Source organism: Lutra lutra, chromosome 3, assembly GCF_902655055.1.
Source record: "Lutra lutra chromosome 3, mLutLut1.2, whole genome shotgun sequence".
Lineage (NCBI taxonomy): Eukaryota > Metazoa > Chordata > Mammalia > Carnivora > Mustelidae > Lutra > Lutra lutra.
The window spans coordinates 180,684,577-180,703,351 of NC_062280.1; positions in this window are offsets into that span (position 1 = coordinate 180,684,577).

Sequence of the window (18,775 nt, forward strand, 5' to 3'; positions counted from 1 at the left end):
TTTGTATTCATATCACTACTACAAAGCGCATAATTTATACATTATTAAAATGTTAACTGAATGTAAAAAAATGTTAACTGAATGTAAAGTACCTTTGTAATAATGAGTATTTTCAACCTTGATAAATAAATTATTAAAACCTTCACTTTGATTTCATCAATCAGATGATACACTCAAAGCATTAATATTCTCGCTGATGTTCACTCTGATGTCTCTGATAATATTGATATAAAACTGAAATCATTTTACTGTTTGGATACATTTTCTGATTATGAATCCCATACGTTGTTAATGGTTATTGCTTCAATTTGCCTCCCTGTGAAAGGAAACTCGGAATAGGAGCAGCAGGGACTCAACAGCAATGACTGAATTAGGATGAAGGGCGTGGTTCACAGAGCCATGGGAAATGTACCCTCTGCAGCAGCCCGAGGGAGCTCTTTCGGGCATATTTTTTAAATAGAAATTTTGCTTTTGAGGTAGATGCTAGCATTTCTTAATTAGTTTAGTCACTTGGTTTTCATCTTTCAGAATTATCAACCTAGAGTCAACGATAACTATCTCAAATATTTTGTTTCCATTTATAGATTCATAAAAAATAAGTCAATGAGAACCTGCACTTCATAATTCGGTGTTCCAGTAATTTCCATTCTTTCTTTCCTTCCCCCCGCCTTTTTTTAAGAGGGGGAGGGAGGAAGCAAAGGAAGAGGGAGAGAGGGAACCTTTTTTTAAAAAATGATATTATTTATTTATTTGAGAGAGAGCGAGAAAGAGAGAATAAGCAGGGGGAGAGGTAGAGGAAGAGGGAGAAGCACACTCCCTACTAAGCAGGAAGCCTGACGCTGGGCTCAGTCCCAGGACTCTAAAATCATGACCTGAACCGAAGGCAGATGTTTAATTACTGAGCTACCCAGGCACTGAGAGAGAGAATGTTAAGCAGGTCCATGCCCAGCATAGAGCAAAACATAGGACTTAATCTCACAACCCTGAGATCATGACCTGAGTCAAAATCAAGAGTCAGATGCTGAACCCGCTGAGCCACCCAGGCACTCCCGTTATTTCTTTCAATTTCAGTTTCTGAATTTTTGCTGACCAAATAAATAAATAAATAAATAATAATAATAATCATTGCCAAAAAGAGCATAATTAAATAATAAATAATATAAGAGGATTTTGACTCATATTATATAAAAAAAGACAAAACCACTGTTGTTGTAAACCTTTGGTCCATTCTCAGTGGGCTCTACCTACTAGTGCTCTACTTTTATTTCTTGCACAAATTTCTTATGCACATAGCCATTCATTTTCCTGTCTTCCCAAAGACCCCAGTGACTGGAGACCAGGCAGCTTTTCTTCTGACTGCACTTGTATAGGCCTGGACATGAATCCCTGAAGAGGGAGCATCATCAAGCCTCTAAGGCTTCCATCAACTACTGGGTCTAGTTAGCTCTCCCTGTTGGTTTGTGTTTGAGTACTCGTTAGTTATCAGTGAGTACCCTGGAGTCTGCCTATGCAAAGAGAGGTTATATATGATGCTTCTGGGGATGGTCAATAAAAGAAAGGCAGGCGTTTGCTCCTTTGTTTCAGGTTTAATGATCTAATACTGTGAGGATACTTTTATTGCACATGCAATTCATCCACTAATAGATGACACCATATTAAAAACTGAAAGTGAAGATGGGAGCTATCGCAAAATCCTCCCAGCTTGTTTTATTGCGAATATAAATAAAAGCCTTTGCCCAAAATGACAAGTATCTGACAAATGTTAAACTGAGGGTGTAAAGGACAAGGTATAAACCAGGACTCTCTCAGGCAAACCGCGATGTATAGTTATTCATGATACATAAGTAAAATAGAATCAATCCTTTGTGAAATGTTTAACATAATTCCCACAATTGTTCCAGATAAAGGTGAAAACCCCTTCTATTCTCTGTGCTGGTATGTGATATAAATAATACACATTTAAAGATAAAAAATCAGTTTAAAATATCAATTGGGCAGGTACGTGCATCTGTCATACTGTTTGTTGAAAATGTTGCCAAAGAACTAATAAATACACTTATATGAACCGATCGATTAAAATCAATATGAGACCTGTCTTTGGCTGTATTATAAAAGGATATTTTGTATCTGTGTCATAGCTGAAAACAGAGAATTTAATGAGCAATATAAATGCACAGGAACAAGCAAGGCAGAGGAAGTCCACAAAAGAATAAAGTTGTACCCTGGGGTTGTTAAAAATGCAAGCTAAAAGGGGCCAAGGGTGGAAGCAAACAGAGGAGCTCAGAAAAAGAGCACCTGAGGAAGGCAGTTCTTGTAGGAGCTATTCTTGGTCAAGGGATACACTGAGGACATGAGAGAAACAGTGGCTGCATAAATACCATGCCCTCAAGCTCCCTTTCCTCCTCACCTCTCTCTGGGGCTACCCATTGATGGATATCACCTGGAGGACAGACAGCAACCATCCAGCCTGCCTCCTGGGGACAAGAAGTGGACAAGGATAAAGAATAGTTCTGGAAGGAAAAGCAGAAGATGACCAGGAAAATGTTATTTCTCCCATTTATATAATGAAAATACATAATTGATTTTACTTTGATTTCTGTCTTTGCTGCCAGGAAAGTCTAATTCAAGTGACATTTGTGTCTTATTAATTTATCTCAGGTATCATGTTTGAAAAGCATTCTCAAGTCATTTGAAGAATGAGGGAGGAATTATTGATTTTTTTAGAAAGATCGAATAATTAAAAATTAATACTTAAAATGTTTAACATTATCCAGAGCTACTCTTATAGACATTTTCCTTAATCATTATTCTTGTATTCTTCATAAAGAGAGAGGAAAAAAAAAAAAACACCAACCAAAAAAAATGGTTTTTGATGATCAGAGCCTGACCTGGCCCTCTCAGCTAAGCCATGTGATTCTATTACACAACACAATGCCACACAGCACCAACTTCAGACAGAATCTAAGACCATGACAAAATGAGGCAAACAAGACCACATTATACATGTGTCTAGGCAACAAAACAAAAGCTAGGTTGCTGTGCAACCCACAGATTAGCAAATATCCCACTCTCACTAAACAAGTGACAGCTACTTTTTAACCCAATCATAAAATTGTGACTGCTCTCTGATTATCATCCAATCTCAGATCAATTCCCAATTTCTTAGACCTTCCCACAAATCATCAAACCAGACACCAAATCCTGTAACAGTTTCTTTTTAAGACCCTGTTCCTGAGATGGTAGGCAGTTCCCTCTAGAAAGCATTCACCCTAGCAGCAAAGATTAATAAATGGGATGTGTATAACCACAGCTGTGCTCCTCATGGTCTTTGGTTGAAGGGCATTGGCAGGAGCTAGCTATCCTTGGAGAGATACTTTTGTGCACCTGACTCGTTACTTGCATTCCAGCATGATTTTCTTAAAATCATTCAATAGATAATCTGAAAAGGCCAAGTCATTACAGCTTTATTAGGATCAATCATCTCAGGTGTCAAAGGTGGGACATTTTTTTCTGTAAGTAAATTATCATCAGCAGCAAAGCTTTTAAAATGACAATCGCTAAACCTTTTTATAGCTAAATTGTATGTTAATTATTAAAATTCTTTGATGATATTCATTGATTGTAGATATGTTTCACTTCAGTAGAAAGTGGCGTTAATTTTAGAACAAGAAGATGTCAAGTGATTAGATGTCTACCTAGAGGAATTTATCAGGTCAATCCTTATATCAAAGTAGATTCAAGAGAAAAAAAATATTTGAGAAGATAGTGAGAATTGTTTTCCAAATGGTTAATCTGATGTATTACCAAAAATGACTTTTAGAATTCATATATTAAAAACATTTATGAGTTGGAGAAAATGTGTATGTTAGATTTTCTTTAAGACTGGAATAGTTTTCAAAATTTAATTTTCAATTTCACATATAAAATCAATCACATAGTGACACATATTTTAATTAGTAAATAAATAACAATGTAACAGACCACATTCTGGAAATAGCTGCTTAATGCCTCTCCATTACCAAAGGTAAAGTAGCTCATTTTTATTTTTATAAAAATAAAATGAAAGTTTCAAACTTGTGCTTTTTAACTTTGTCTCCCAGTGTTAATAGAAAAGGGTATATTTTTGTGAAGTAATTTGTTTTAATCGTTGCTTTATTTTCATAAAATGATTAGTCTCCCTGAGAAGCCAAGCATGTTGAATTAAAAATATCATCATTCTTAACGTAACATTTTATGTCAAGTATTTGTGTTCAGTATTGGTATTCCGTATTAATCAGCAATTATTATTGAAGATACAAAATAGTGTATATGAGTTTGTTTAATCTTAGCTTGGTGATGTAATTTTCTGTAGAATATAACAGCGTAGGTAAAAAAAAAATGTTGATAATTTTCTACGCCTCCAAAAAAGACAAAATATAATCACATGATTATTATTTTTATGCAAATAAAATCTTGAAATGGCAGTGAACTAAGGGTTTATTTAATTTTAATTCTCATAATAACACTGTGAGGTAGGGACTGGTGTCTTCAGTTTGTAAAATGAATTTAGAATTCAGTGAAGAATCTAAAGATCAGATTTTTCATATTTTATCTCTGACCACATACGTCAAACTGTTCTGGCTAGGATTTGAATCAGGATGTCTTGCTTAAAGTAACATTGAACCATTGGACTACACAGCTCTCTCCACTATGAAAACTTACAAATATTTATAATTTTCATTAAATTGCTTTCCTTTCTGTTTATTATGTGTCTGTTCCCCACAGTAAGCTGTCGTTATAATTATATTAGAGCTGGTTACACTAGCATAACAGTAACATCATACCTGCTTTTTGAGAAATGAATACACAGACTTGGTTTTGTATCATTTAACTGTGAGCTCATACAATATGATAGGGTAGAGATAGGAAGAAAAATGGGAAGTGCTATGTATAAAATGAAGAGAGGACCATGCCTAGTACCTTTTCTAGTCTCTGGATTATATCCCTCCAAAGTCAACTTCTCAGTGTTCTTGAGCAAATCAGCTTGACTAAGGGCAGAAAATGCCCCCCACCCCTTTCAAGTGCAAATGTAATTCATTTTCCAGAAACAAGACTTTGTACTCTTGTAAAAGAAGAGGTAATACATTAGAAAACGAATTGAGAATTCAATACATATTCCCTTACGGAATTTTGCACAGCACACTTTGTCTTTTGAGCAGATGAACAAAATTATTCTTATAGTTCTCCAAATTCAGTAGTTTAATGTTAATTTCAAACTCAGGAACTATTAAGACAATATTAATTTTAAGTTTTTAAATTCCTCATCTTTTCTTCTGACAGAGCAGTTTGGCTTTTTTTTTTTTTCTCTCCAGAAGTCTTTTACAAAAATGAATACCCATTTTGCATTAGCATAACCTTTAAACTTCATAAGCTGATAAAGTACAAAGCTTGGTTTTATGCTGACTTCAGACATAGCTTCATCTTATGAGAAAGTTTTCTCAGGGTTCACTAGGGTTTCACGACTTTTGAGAGTATGTACTTCAGTAACTACCAATTACAGGCTTTTTATTTAAGAAAAGTCAATTAGCAATAAAGCATGAATAACATAAGAATATAAACTTTAAACTCTTCAATCATGTATTAACCAACAATATTGTAGTTGGGTAATATTTTGTGCTCTTTTATCTTTAATTAGCATGTGTCCCTCCACAGTGGAAAATCTAAATATTTAATAAATATCCTTAATTCAAACTTAAAATAAACATTTTATTGAAAATTATGGTCTTTAAACATAATTTATTTATAACTCAAAAAACATCCCCCTGCTTGTGCTCTCTCTCTCATACTCTCTCAGATAAATAAAATTAAAAAAAAATTAAAATATTGTAATATATGGAAACAATATCATTTTTTCTACTGATGTTATCTTTTAAAGCTCTCACATATTTATTTTTATTTTTTTCATTTTATCATTAGGAACATGGTGCCATTTAAAATAATCTCAAAATTCATCTGTTGCAAAACATTTTGATCCCTACTATATTATAATATTAAAGATTCTACCCCAAATAATCTAATCACTTTTAATTATCTCTGTCATTTATGAAAATGAAAATAGCAAGGCCTTAAAATTAGGAAAACTTATAACTAAATAATAATTATAGATAGTTTGGTAGATGAGTAGTTGTTTTATGTTTTATAGTTAAAAGACAAGCAAAAAGTTGAAATTTTCTTTGAGTCTTTAAATATTTATTTAACTTGGACTATGTGTAAAGTCTTGATCTTTGAGGAGTTCACAATTTAATGGAGAAGATGGCATAAATGATAATTATAAAAGAACTCATGAGAGAGTTCAACAAACATACTCTCTTAAGTGCCTGATAACAAATATTTTCAGCATTGCAGGCCATATATTCTCCATGACAGCCACTCAGCTCTGCTGCTAAACACAAAAGCAGCAACAGACAATATGTGATTGAGCTGGATGTGTTCCAATAAAACAATTTATGGACATAAATTTGAATTTCATTCAATTTTTATATATCTCAGAATATTATCCTTCATTTGATTTTTTTCAACCACTTTAATGTATAAAAATCATTTTTAGCTTGCTAGCTATACAAAACCAAGCATTTGGCTGAATTTGGCCAAGAAATCTGTATTATTTTTTCCATTGTCATTGTAGCAAATTACCACCTACGTGGTGTTTTAGAACAACAGAAATGTATTCTTCCACAGTTCTGGATGCCAGAAGTTTGAAATAAATTTCAAGGTGTTGGTGGGGCAGCTTCTCTTCTCCAGAGGCCTCAGGGACGACTCTATTTCATGCTCTTTCCACCTTCTGGTACCTTCTGGTACCTTCCAGTACCTTCCAGTAGGGGCTGGCACTCACTGCAATCTCTCTATGCCTTCCTGAGCACATTGGGGTCATCATGTGATCCTGCTGATCCTCCTGTCAGCAAGTTCTAGCTTGAACCAAGAGTCTCTTCCTGGTGATCACTCTGGTTTGCTTTACACAAGATAAATTATGGAAGTTTTCTTGTTGACCTGATATATGAAATTATTTATTTTTGGTAAAGAAGTAGTTCAATATTCCAAGGAACTGGATAGTATGAGTATAGCCAGAGAGGTAAAATTGAATAAGCAGATAAATATAATTTAAAAAAAATACATTATAGCTATGGAAGAATTGTAGTGCTTCTGGAGAATAAAGTAAATGGATGAGATTGATGAATCGTGAACCGGTAAAAATGTCAAAACCATAGTCATAAGCTAAGACTTTATTCAACTGCAGTGATTTGGGTGGGTGGGAGGATGAATGGTGGGTTTTGCATTTTGAGTTTTGTTACCATGGCTGCAGTAAAGAAGACAGATTTGTAGGTAATTCTGGCTTCATTTAACATCTCTTTTCAGGGGACCAGGTGGTATAAATTGAAGACTGAATTTAAGTTGTTCTTGATGTGCTTAAGAGGAAAGGATGTATTTAATATATACACTATTTGGAAGCCAGGTGGAAAGCGCTGGATCACTCAGTAGTGGGTTGTATGCATCTGGGACAGACTCAAATACATCTCCTAGTGTCTAACTTGGGTGAAAGTGTATGATGGTGCATAAAATGCAGCAAAGGCTGTAGGTAACTGATAGGAGCTCAGCTGATCTGGAAGAGAGAAAACTGAATTGTCAAATGTTGAAGTAACCCATCAAAGCCAAAGGCCCAAAGTGAAAGTGTGTGAGCAAGAACTTAAAGTGGGAGAAAGCATGCAGTGACCACTGCCGCCGCCCACCCCACCTGCCCTCGTGTTCCACCAGTGGAGAGTCAGGTGGGTCAGAATGGACTTAAGGGTCTTCCTACTTTTGAGAGAGCTCAAACAAAAGGCTTTAACAGTCTTATGGACCCTGGGGTGAAGGGGGGAATTTAAGAGAGGGCTCAGAGCAAGAAAGCATTGGGAATTGAGTCAAAGTGGGGTAACCTGTCTGGTTTTCCATTCAAGGCTCCCCCCTACTCCCTTTGTAAGAGGCCTCAGCAAAGATTCCCCAAGAAGACCTCTGCCCAAAGCCTCAGATAAAGTGACCTAGGAATGATGGTGCCCCAGCTACCATTGCAAATATGCAAGAAGCGTGAAGGTCGGGGGACCTGAACCCTTGGTTGCAACTTTCTTCAGTGACTTCAGTGCTTGGACTGTGCCCTCCCACCTGGGTGGCAAGGGCAGCTTCTCCCTTGAAGCCTGCAGGTAAAGCCCGTTGCATTGCCTGTGATCAGACCTAAAAAATCACATGTAGGCTTTTAACCAGGAGGAGCCTGACTCCTCAGTGACAAATACTGTTTGTAAACAAAGATCTTTTTTAGTTTTATAAATGCTGTTTTTTTTTAAAGATTTTATTTATTTATTTGACAGACAGAGATCTCTCTGCCTGCCTCTCTGCCTACTTGTGATCTCTGTCTGTCAAATAACTAAATAAAATCTTTAAAAAAAAAAAGATAGACAGGTGAGATAATTAAGTTTCAGTTTAGACTGAAAATATCTTGTCACAATAGAAGACAAATACGTAATTTTGCAGAAAAAGATTAAACATACAGAGAAAGAATAGCAGTTTAGTTATAAGTAAACAAAGTCAAAACAACAGAAACTACATCATCTCACATGCTACAAACTCAGCTGTAAATTTGTGCAGGTTGAAAAAGTTTGATGGGTTTCTATCCAAGGTAATAAATAGAGCATCTGTGCATTGCAAGACCCAGAATTCCATATGCTACCTTCACCTTTGAGCCTCACCAGGTCCAAGGGGTTAAGCATAAGTCCTTTTTCAAAAGATTTACCCTCCCACCCAGCAGGAAAGACTGCCTACCCAACTAGTTCCCATATCAGGGAGACCACCTGTACCCTATGTAGTCCTCAACCTTCCTGCCAGCCAAAGAAACTATTCAAGCAAGTCAATCACATTCTCCTGTAGGAACTAGATAGTACCACTCCTTCCCATTAATACAAGGCACACCTTAAAAGCCCTGTCTGTTCCACTCTGCTCCTTAATGCAAACCTTCTGGAGCCTTGCATTGCATGTGGTGTCCTCCTTCTTTGGGGTTTAAATATATGCGACTAATAAACTACTATTAACCACATCTTCCCTGGGCAGTGTGTAGTGTATTTGGCCATCTTGTACTATTTAGGGTCAGGAAACCCTCTTCACCAACAGAACAATCTTCCTCTGAAGGTTTATCTAAATGACAATAGAAATGAAAGAAGGGAAATTAATTTCAGTTGCCTTAGAAATGATTGAGTGGAAGTGATCTATGATCCAAAGATTTGGGAAAATAATTAGGAAAAGAGAAAGATGGTAGAAAGATACAGATGGATAAAACAGAATGGGTGTCGTTACATCCCAGAAAACACAAAGGAGACATTACAGGAATGATTCTTCCTGAGAAATTCTTCAGAGATGTCCAAAACAAAAATTCCTTATAAATTTGACTCTGAAATGGCTGCACCATTCACCATGACCCCCCTCTCTCTGGCGCGCGTGCGTGCGCACACACACACACACACACACACACCCCACACACACTTAGATTTGCATCATTATCCTAAAGAGAAAATGAAAATATCTCAAAATTATTTACTGATATTTGTGGGAGGCTTTTTTTTTTTTGTATGGTAAACATAGAAACCAGGATAAAGCCTTCCTTATTTGGCAGTGGAATGGAAGTATTTTTGGTCTAACTCACCTGCTCACTCCTTACTCATCCTGAGATCCAGTAGGTCCATCAACACCCTTCCCCCACTGCCAAGTATACTGTCCTCAAAGTCAGCTCATAAATTCAGGGAAAAATATTTTTCAGGGATCTCAAGACTATCGAAGAAAACTGCAGTATAAAAAAGAACTAGCTAGAAGCAAAAATGAAACACAACAGACAAACAAAAACAACCAAAAGTAACAGGGAAAATTCAGAAAGAATTTAGAAGTTAGTCTACTTGACTTTTCCTTCAGAAGCAAACCATGATTTTTTTTTTTCCCCTCTGAGTTTCCTTTCTATCATCATTATACTGAAATGTCATAAGAAAGTTACTAGGCATTATTTACAACTACTCCCTTCACTGGTTGCTCCTTTTCACTGATTTTCATCTGGGTAAGCACACTAGGCTCCCTAGTTTCCTTCGAGTCTTTATGCAAAGCTACCCTGTTTGTGAAGAGTTCCTTGACCACCCTACCTAAAATATCAACCTACTTCCTGGACATTTTGTATCCCCTTCCTTGATACCATTTACTCTCTTTACAACATACCATTCTTTAATATACTACATTTATCTTACTTATATTGTTCTTCTCCTCCATCAAATTGTCTGCTCTGTAAGTGCAGAGATATTAATCTCTTTTGTATTCCCAGTTCCTAGAGTATCTGGCATATTATAATTGTTCAACTAATGTTTACTGAGGGAATAAATAAATCATTTGGGGGGGGAGGTAAAACAATATATTATTTTATTTTATTTTATTATTTTATTTTATTTTATTTTATTTTATTTTATTTTATTTTATTTTATTTTATTGTAAGCACAGGCTTTTTGATAGTTGGGGGAAGTGGTTGAAAAAAGGAACTAGAGTTAGTAGAATTAGGAAGAGGGGAGATGAGATGTGAATGAGGAGTGAAATTTCTGGAAAGATACAAAATAAGAAAAAGAGTTGGAAAATTAGAGGCTTCAAGCAAAGAAGAAACTTGCCCTTCTTTCTGCATTTTTATTCTATCCAGGTCCTCAGTGGATTGCCTGATACCCACCTGCATTAATGAGAGTGATCTTTACTCAGTATACTGATTCAAATACTAGTCTGTTTTGGAGAGACCATCAGAGACACACCCAGAGTTAATGTATTACCCCCTATCTGGGCATCCCTTAGCTCAGCCAAGTTGACACATAAAATTAATAGTCACAATCTATAATCAGACATGAAGAAACCAGTTTTTAGTTTATGATGTAACATTGGTTAAAAAGGATTGACAAATGCAAAATAAGACTCCCTTTGTCAATGGCTTTGTGTTATCCGTGTATCAAGATCAAATCTTCAAAACATGGCTTCTAGATAGAAATCAAATTACCATACACTGGGAAGAAGAGAAAACTTTAAACTCAGAAATAAGGGAGACTGTGTTGCCAAACTTGGATCACAAGTTTGGAGCTGGACACACCATAGTAATGCCCTGTTGGTCACCTACCTAAGGGATGATACAAGCACAAAATTTTGCCTAGTTATATGAAAGTTCATCAAGTAAGACTTCACTTACTAATAAATTTGTAAAACACTGCCTAACTAATCTCGTTCTATGACTATCATAATGCAGTATTGCAAATTAAAAGCTATTTGAAGTTTGACAGTAAAGAAACCTGCTTTGTTGAACCTGATTTTCTCTGACCATGTTTAATTAAAGAATGTATTATTCATAGTATGTCTGTTAATTTCCTGTGGAACTGGTGAGGAATGCTTTCCTAAGGCATAGGGAGAGGCTAGGTCTATCAGCAGAGATACATTGCCTCAAGTTGCTGAGAAAATTAAACTATTTGGTCAGAAAAGAAAGCAAGTCAATAATATAATGTGTTGGCATTGATCCATGGACATGTATTTTCCAAATTTTATTCCTGACCATTGAACACATGTATGAGAATGCAAATACATTACTAGAAAGATAATTTAAATAACTAAACAATAGACACAGTGTAAACAACTGCAACACAATGATATTACTGAACAAGTCAAAGCATAATCTTTTATGGCATTTTTGCAAAAAAAATTAGATATCTTATGGGGTACTTTATATAATATTTAACTTAATTTTAATTTTTAAAAAGATTTATTTATTTTAGCGGGGCAGAAGGAGATGGAAAGAGAATCCCAAGCAGACTCCCAGCTGAGCCCCACTTGGAGCTCGGTCTCACCACCCTGAGATCATGACCTGAGCTGAAACGAAGAGTTGAATGCTTAAGGACTGAACGACCCAAGCACCCCCGTAATATTTCATTTTAAAAGAGATAATATTGTTATCAGTGTTGTTGAAAAGTGCCCCCCAAAACCCATGCTTGCCTACAACCTATCAAACTATTTTGATAAAGGGTTTTTATAGATGTAATTAGTTAAGATTGAAAAATGTCATGGAAAACTACGTTTGTGTATTTGCCTTGCCATCCAGTGTTACCCTTAAATATGTAAGAGTATATCTAAAAGGCATGATAAATGCATAATTTATTTATTTATTGTTCTATTTGTTATTTTAAGGTCCATACATTTCTCTAGTGACCTATGAAGTATTAATTTCTCAAATAACATTAAGCATATAATTTCCATACTATAGTAAACTCTAGAAAGCTTCTCTTAGATTTTTTTTTTAAGATTTTATTTATTTATTTGACAGAGAGAGAAAGATCACAAATAGGCAGAGCAGCAGGCAGAGAGAGAGGGGGAAAGAGTCTCCCTGCTGAGCAGAGAGCCTGATGTGGGGCTTGATCTCGGGACCCTGAGGTCATGACCTACACCAAAGGTAGAGGCTTAACCCCCTGAGCCACCCAGGTGCCCCAGATTCTTTTGTATTTGATTTTGTAAACACAGCAAATTTATTCCACTGTTTTATGTGTAATTTCCCAAGCATAGAGGTAGAGACTGAAGTTCAGCTTATCATTTATTCACTCCTACTTACAATTTAATTGATTTTATGATTGGGCCCAGCAATCTACACAAAGTTGTAGTGAAATTCTCAAGAATTACCTTATTTGGGTACAAAGTATAATAAAAGGTATGCTTCTTAAGATGATCATTAAAAACATAAAACATAGTTTTTTGTTCCACATGATTGATACACTATCGAGACACACAAATTTCTGTCATCAATTTTTTTCTTATAATTTCAAGGGGATTTGAGAATTATATTAACATGATTTTCAAAATATTTTCTTGGTTTTAAAGTTATTACTTTCCTGGTTTTAATATGTAAATAAAAACAATACATGTTTTGAGAAAAAATATTATGTCTCTAACTTGAAATAGAACATTTGAGAGTCTTTATAAATAGCAGTTAGGGGGGCACCTCGGTGGTTCAGTCCCTTAAGCTGCTGACTCATGATTTCGGCCAAGGTCATTATCTCAGGGTCCTGAGAAGGAGCCCTCAGTCAGGCTCCACAGTCAAAAGGGAGTCTCCTGGGGTGCCTGGGTGGCTCAGTAGGTTAAGCCTCTGCCCTCGGCTCAGGTCATGATCTCAGGGTCCTGGGATCGAGCCCCGCATCGGGCACTCTGCTCAGCGGGGAGCCTGCTTCCTCCTCTCTCTCTGCCTGCCTCTCTGCCTACCTGTGATCTCTGTCTGTCAAATAAATATTTTTAATTTTTTTTTATTTTTTTCAGCATAACAGTATTCATTATTTTTGCACCACACCCAGTGCTCCATGCAATCCGTGCCCTCTACAATACCCACCACCTGGTGCCCCCAACCTCCCACCCCCCACCCCTTCAAAATTCTCAGATCGTTTTTCAGAGTCCATAGTCTCTCATGGTTCACCTCCCCTTCCAATTTCCCTCAACTCCCTTCTCCTCTCCATCTCCCCTTGTCCTCCATGCTATTTCTTATGCTCCACAAATAAGTGAAACCATATGATAATTGACTCTCTCTGCTTGACTTATTTCACTCAGCATAATCTCTTCCAGTCCCGTCCATGTTGCTACAAAACTTGGGGATTCATCCTTTTTTCTTTCTTTTTTTTTTTTACAGCTTTATAAACATATATTTTTATCCCCAGGGGTACAGGTCTGCGAAACGCCAGGTTTACACACTTCACAGCACTCACCATAGCACATACCCTCCCCAATATCCATAACCCCACCCCCCTCTCCCAACCCCCTCCCCCCATCAACCCTCAGTTTGTTTTATGAGATTAAGAGTCACTTATGGTTTGTCTCCCTCCCAAACCCATCTTGTTTCATTTACTCTTCTCCTACCCCCTCAACCCCCCATGTTGCATCTCCTCTCCCTCATATCAGGGAGATCATATGATAGTTGTCTTTCTCCGATTGACTGATTTCGCTAAGCATGATACCCTCTAGTTCCATCCACGTCGTCGCAAATGGCAAGATTTCATTTCTTTTGATGGCTGCATAGTATTCCATTGTGTATATATACCACATCTTCTTTATCCATTCGTCTGTTGATGGACATCTAGGTTCTTTCCATAGTTTGGCTATTGTAGACATTGCTGCTATAAACATTCGGGTGCACGTGTCCCTTCGGATCACTACGTTTGTATCTTTAGGGTAAATACCCAGCAGTGCAATTGCAGGGTCATAGGGTAGTTCTATTTTCAACATTTTGAGGAACCTCCATGCTGTTTTCCAGAGTGGTTGCACCAGCTTGCATTCCCACCAACAGTGTAGGAGAGTTCCCCTTTCTCCGCATCCTCGCCAGCATCTGTCATTTCCTGACTTGTTCATTTTAGCCATTCTGACTGGTGTGAGGTGATATCTCATGGTGGTTTTGATTTGTATTTCCCTGATGCCGAGTGATATGGAGCACTTTTTCATGTGTCTGTTGGCCATCTGGATGTCTTCTTTGCAGAAATGTCTGTTCATGTCTGTTCATGTCTTCTGCCCATTTCTTGATTGGATTATTTGTTCTTTGGGTGTTGAGTTTGCTAAGTTCTTTATAGATTTTGGACACTAGCCCTTTATCTGATATGTCATTTGCAAATATCTTCTCCCATTCTGTCAGTTGTCTTTTGGTTTTGTTCACTGTTTCCTTTGCTGTGCAAAAGCTTTTGATCTTGATAAAATCCCAAAAGTTCATTTTTGCCCTTGCTTCCCTTGCCTTTGGTGATGTTCCTAGGAAGATGTTGCTGCGGCTGAGGTCGAAGAGGTTGCTGCCTGTGTTCTCCTCGAGGATTTTGATGGATTCCTTTCTCACATTGAGATCCTTCATCCATTTTGAGTCTATTTTCGTGTGTGGTGTAAGGAAATGATCCAATTTCTTTTTTCTGCATGTGGCTGTCCAATTTTCCCAACACCATTTATTGAAGAGGCTGTCTTTGTCCCATTGGACATTCTTTCCTGCTTTGTCGAAGATGAGTTGACCATAGAGTTGAGGGTCCATTTCTGGGCTCTCTATTCTGTTCCATTGATCTATGTGTCTGTTTTTGTGCCAGTACCATGCTGTCTTGATGATGACAGCTTTGTAATAGAGCTTGAAGTCCGGAATTGTGATGCCACCAACTTTGGCTTTCTTTTTCAATATTCCTTTGGCTATTCGAGGTCTTTTCTGGTTCCATATAAATTTGAGGATTATTTGTTCTATTTCTTTGAAAAAAATGGATGGTATTTTGATAGGAATTGCATTAAATGTGTAGATTGCTTTAGGTAGCATAGACATTTTCACAATATTTATTCTTCCAATCCAGGAGCATGGAACATTTTTCCATTTCTTTGTGTCTTCCTCAATTTCTTTCATGAGTACTTTATAGTTTTCTGAGTATAGATTCTTAGTCTCTTTGGTTAGGTTTATTCCTAGGTATCTTATAGTTTTGGGTGCAATTGTAAATGGGATGGACTCCTTAATTTCTCTTTCTTCTGTCTTATTGTTGGTGTAGAGAAATGCAACTGATTTCTGTGCATTGATTTTATATCCTGACACTTTACTGAATTCCTGTACAAGTTCTAGCAGTTTTGGAGTGGAGTCTTTTGGGTTTTCGACATATAGTATCATATCATCTGCGAAGAGTGATAGTTTGACTTCTTCTTTGCCGATTTGGATGCCTTTAATTTCCTTTTGTTGTCTGATTGCTGAGGCTAGGACTTCTAGTACTATGTTGAATAGCAGTGGTGATAACGGACATCCCTGCCGTGTTCCTGACCTTAGCGGAAAAGCTTTCAGTTTTTCTCCATTGAGAATGATATTTGCGGTGGGTTTTTCATAGATGGCTTTGATAATATTGAGGTATGTTCCCTCTATCCCTACACTTTGAAGAGTTTTGATCAGGAAGGGATGCTGTACTTTGTCAAATGCTTTTTCAGCATCTATGGAGAGTATCATATGGTTCTTGTTCTTTCTTTTATTAATGTGTTGTATCACATTGATTGATTTGCGGATGTTGAACCAACCTTGCAGCCCTGGAGTAAATCCCACTTGGTCGTGGTGAATAATCCTTTTAATGTACTGTTGAATCCTATTGGCTAGTATTTTGGCGAGAATTTTTGCATCTGTGTTCATCAAGGATATTGGTCTGTAGTTCTCTTTCTTGATGGGATCCTTGTCTGGATTTGGGATCAAGGTGATGCTGGCCTCATAAAATGAGTTTGGAAGTTTTCCTTCTATTTCTATTTTTTGGAAGAGTTTCAGGAGAATAGGAATTAGTTCTTCTTTAAATGTTTGGTAGAATTCGAGGGGAGGAGTCAAGATGGCGGAGAAGTAGCAGGCTGAGACTACTTCGGGTAGCGGGAGATCAGCTAAATAGCTTATCTAAAGATTGCAAACACCTACAAATCCAACGGGAGATTGAAGAGAAGAAGAACAGCAATTCCAGAAACAGAAAATCAACCACTTTCTGCAAGGTAGGACTGGCGGAGAAGTGAATCCAAAGCGACGGGAATTTAGACCGTGGGGGGATGGGCCGGCTCCCGGCGAGCGGCGGAGCAACGGAGCAAAATCAGGACTTTTAAAAGTCTGTTCTGCTGAGGGACATCGCTCCAGAGGCTTAACTGGGGTGAAGCCCAGGCGGGGTAAGCTCGGCCTCAGGTCCCGCAGGGTCGCAGAAGGATCGGGGGTGTCTCAGTGTCGCAGAGCTTACCGGTATTAGAACGGGGAAGCCGGCTGCAGAGACAGAGCCGAGGAGTGACTCTCAGCTCAGGGTTGCCTTGAACTGGTCGCAGGCTCGGTCAGCTCAGAGCGCGGCCGGAGGCCAGGGTGACGAGAGTCATTTGGCACTGTTCTCTGAGGGCGCACTGAGGAGTGGGGCCCCGGGCTCTCGGCTCCTCCGGGCCGGAGACCGGGAGGCCGCCATCTTTATTCCCGTCCTCCGGACTCTACGGAAAGCGCTCAGGGAACAAAAGCTCCCGAAAGCGAACCTGAGCAGATGACTCAGCGCGGCCCGGGGTAAGGGCGGTGCAACTCCGCCTGGGGTAAAGACGCTTGAGAATCACTACAACGGGCCCCTCCCCCAGAAGATCTACGGGAAACCCAGCCAGGACCAAGTTCACCTACCAAGGAGAAGGGCGGAATTCCAGAGGAGAAGAAAGCAAAGCACGGAACTCATGGCTTTCTTCCCATGATTTTTTAGCCTTGCAGTTAATTTAATTTTTTTTTTTCTTTTTCAATTTTTTTTTCTTTTTCTCTTCTTCTGCTAAATTTTTTTTTAACTTTTACCATTTTCTTTTTTTTAACGTTTTTTAAATAGTTTATCTAATATATATATATTTTTTCCTCTTTTTATATTTATTTCTTTATCGGATTTCTTTTTTTTAATAGTTTTTTTTTTTCTTTCTTTCTGAGCCCCTTTTTATCCCCTTTCTCCCCCCTCACAATTCAGGATCTCTTCTGATTTGGCTAAAGCATATTTTCCTGGGGTTGTTGCCACCCTTTTAGTATTTTACTTGCTCCTTCATAAACTCTTATCTGGACAAAATGACAAGGCGGAAAAATTCACAACCAAAAAAAGAACAAGAGGCAGTACCAAAGGCTAGGGACCTAATCAATACAGACATTGGTAATATGTCAGATATAGAGTTCAGAATGATGATTCTCAAGGTTCTAGCCGGGCTTGAAAAAGGCATGGAAGATATTAAAGCAACCCTCTCGGGAGATATAAAAGCCCTTTCTGGAGAAATAAAAGAACTAAAATCTAACCAAGTTGAAATCAAAAAAGCTATTAATGAGGTGCAATCAAAAATGGAGGCTCTCACTGCTAGGATAAATGAGGCAGAAGAAAGAATTAGCGATATAGAAGACCAAATGACAGAGAATAAAGAAGCTGAGCAAAAGAGGGACAAACAGCTACTGGACCACGAGGGGAGAATTCGAGAGATAAGTGACACCATAAGACGAAACAACATTAGAATAATTGGGATTCCAGAAGAAGAGGAAACAGAGAGGGGAGCAGAAGGTATATTGGAGAGAATTATTGGAGAGAATTTCCCCAATATGGCAAAGGGAACAAGCATCAAAATCCAGGAGGTTCAGAGAACCCCCCTCAAAATCAATAAGAATAGGTCTACACCCCGTCACCTAATAGTAAAATTGACAAGTCTTAGTGACAAAGAAAAGATCCTGAAAGCAGCCCGGGAAAAGAAGTCTGTAACGTACAATGGTAAAAATATTAGATTGGCAGCAGACTTATCCACAGAGACCTGGCAGGCCAGAAAGAGCTGGCATGATATATTCAGAGTACTAAATGAGAAAAACATGCAGCCAAGAATACTATATCCAGCTAGGCTATCATTGAAAATAGACGGAGAGATTAAAAGCTTCCAGGACAAACAAAAACTGAAAGAATTTGCAAATACCAAACCAGCTCTACAGGAAATATTGAAAGGGGTCCTCTAAGCAAAGAGAGACCCTCAAAGTAGTAGATCAGAAAGAAACAGAGACAATATACAATAACAGTCACCTTACAGGCAATACAATGGCACTAAATTCATATCTCTCAATACTTACCCTGAATGTTAATGGGCTAAATGCCCCAATCAAAAGACACAGGGTATCAGAATGGATAAAAAAAACAAAAACCATCTATATGTTGCCTACAAGAAACTCATCTTACACCCGAAGACACCTCCAGGTTTAAAG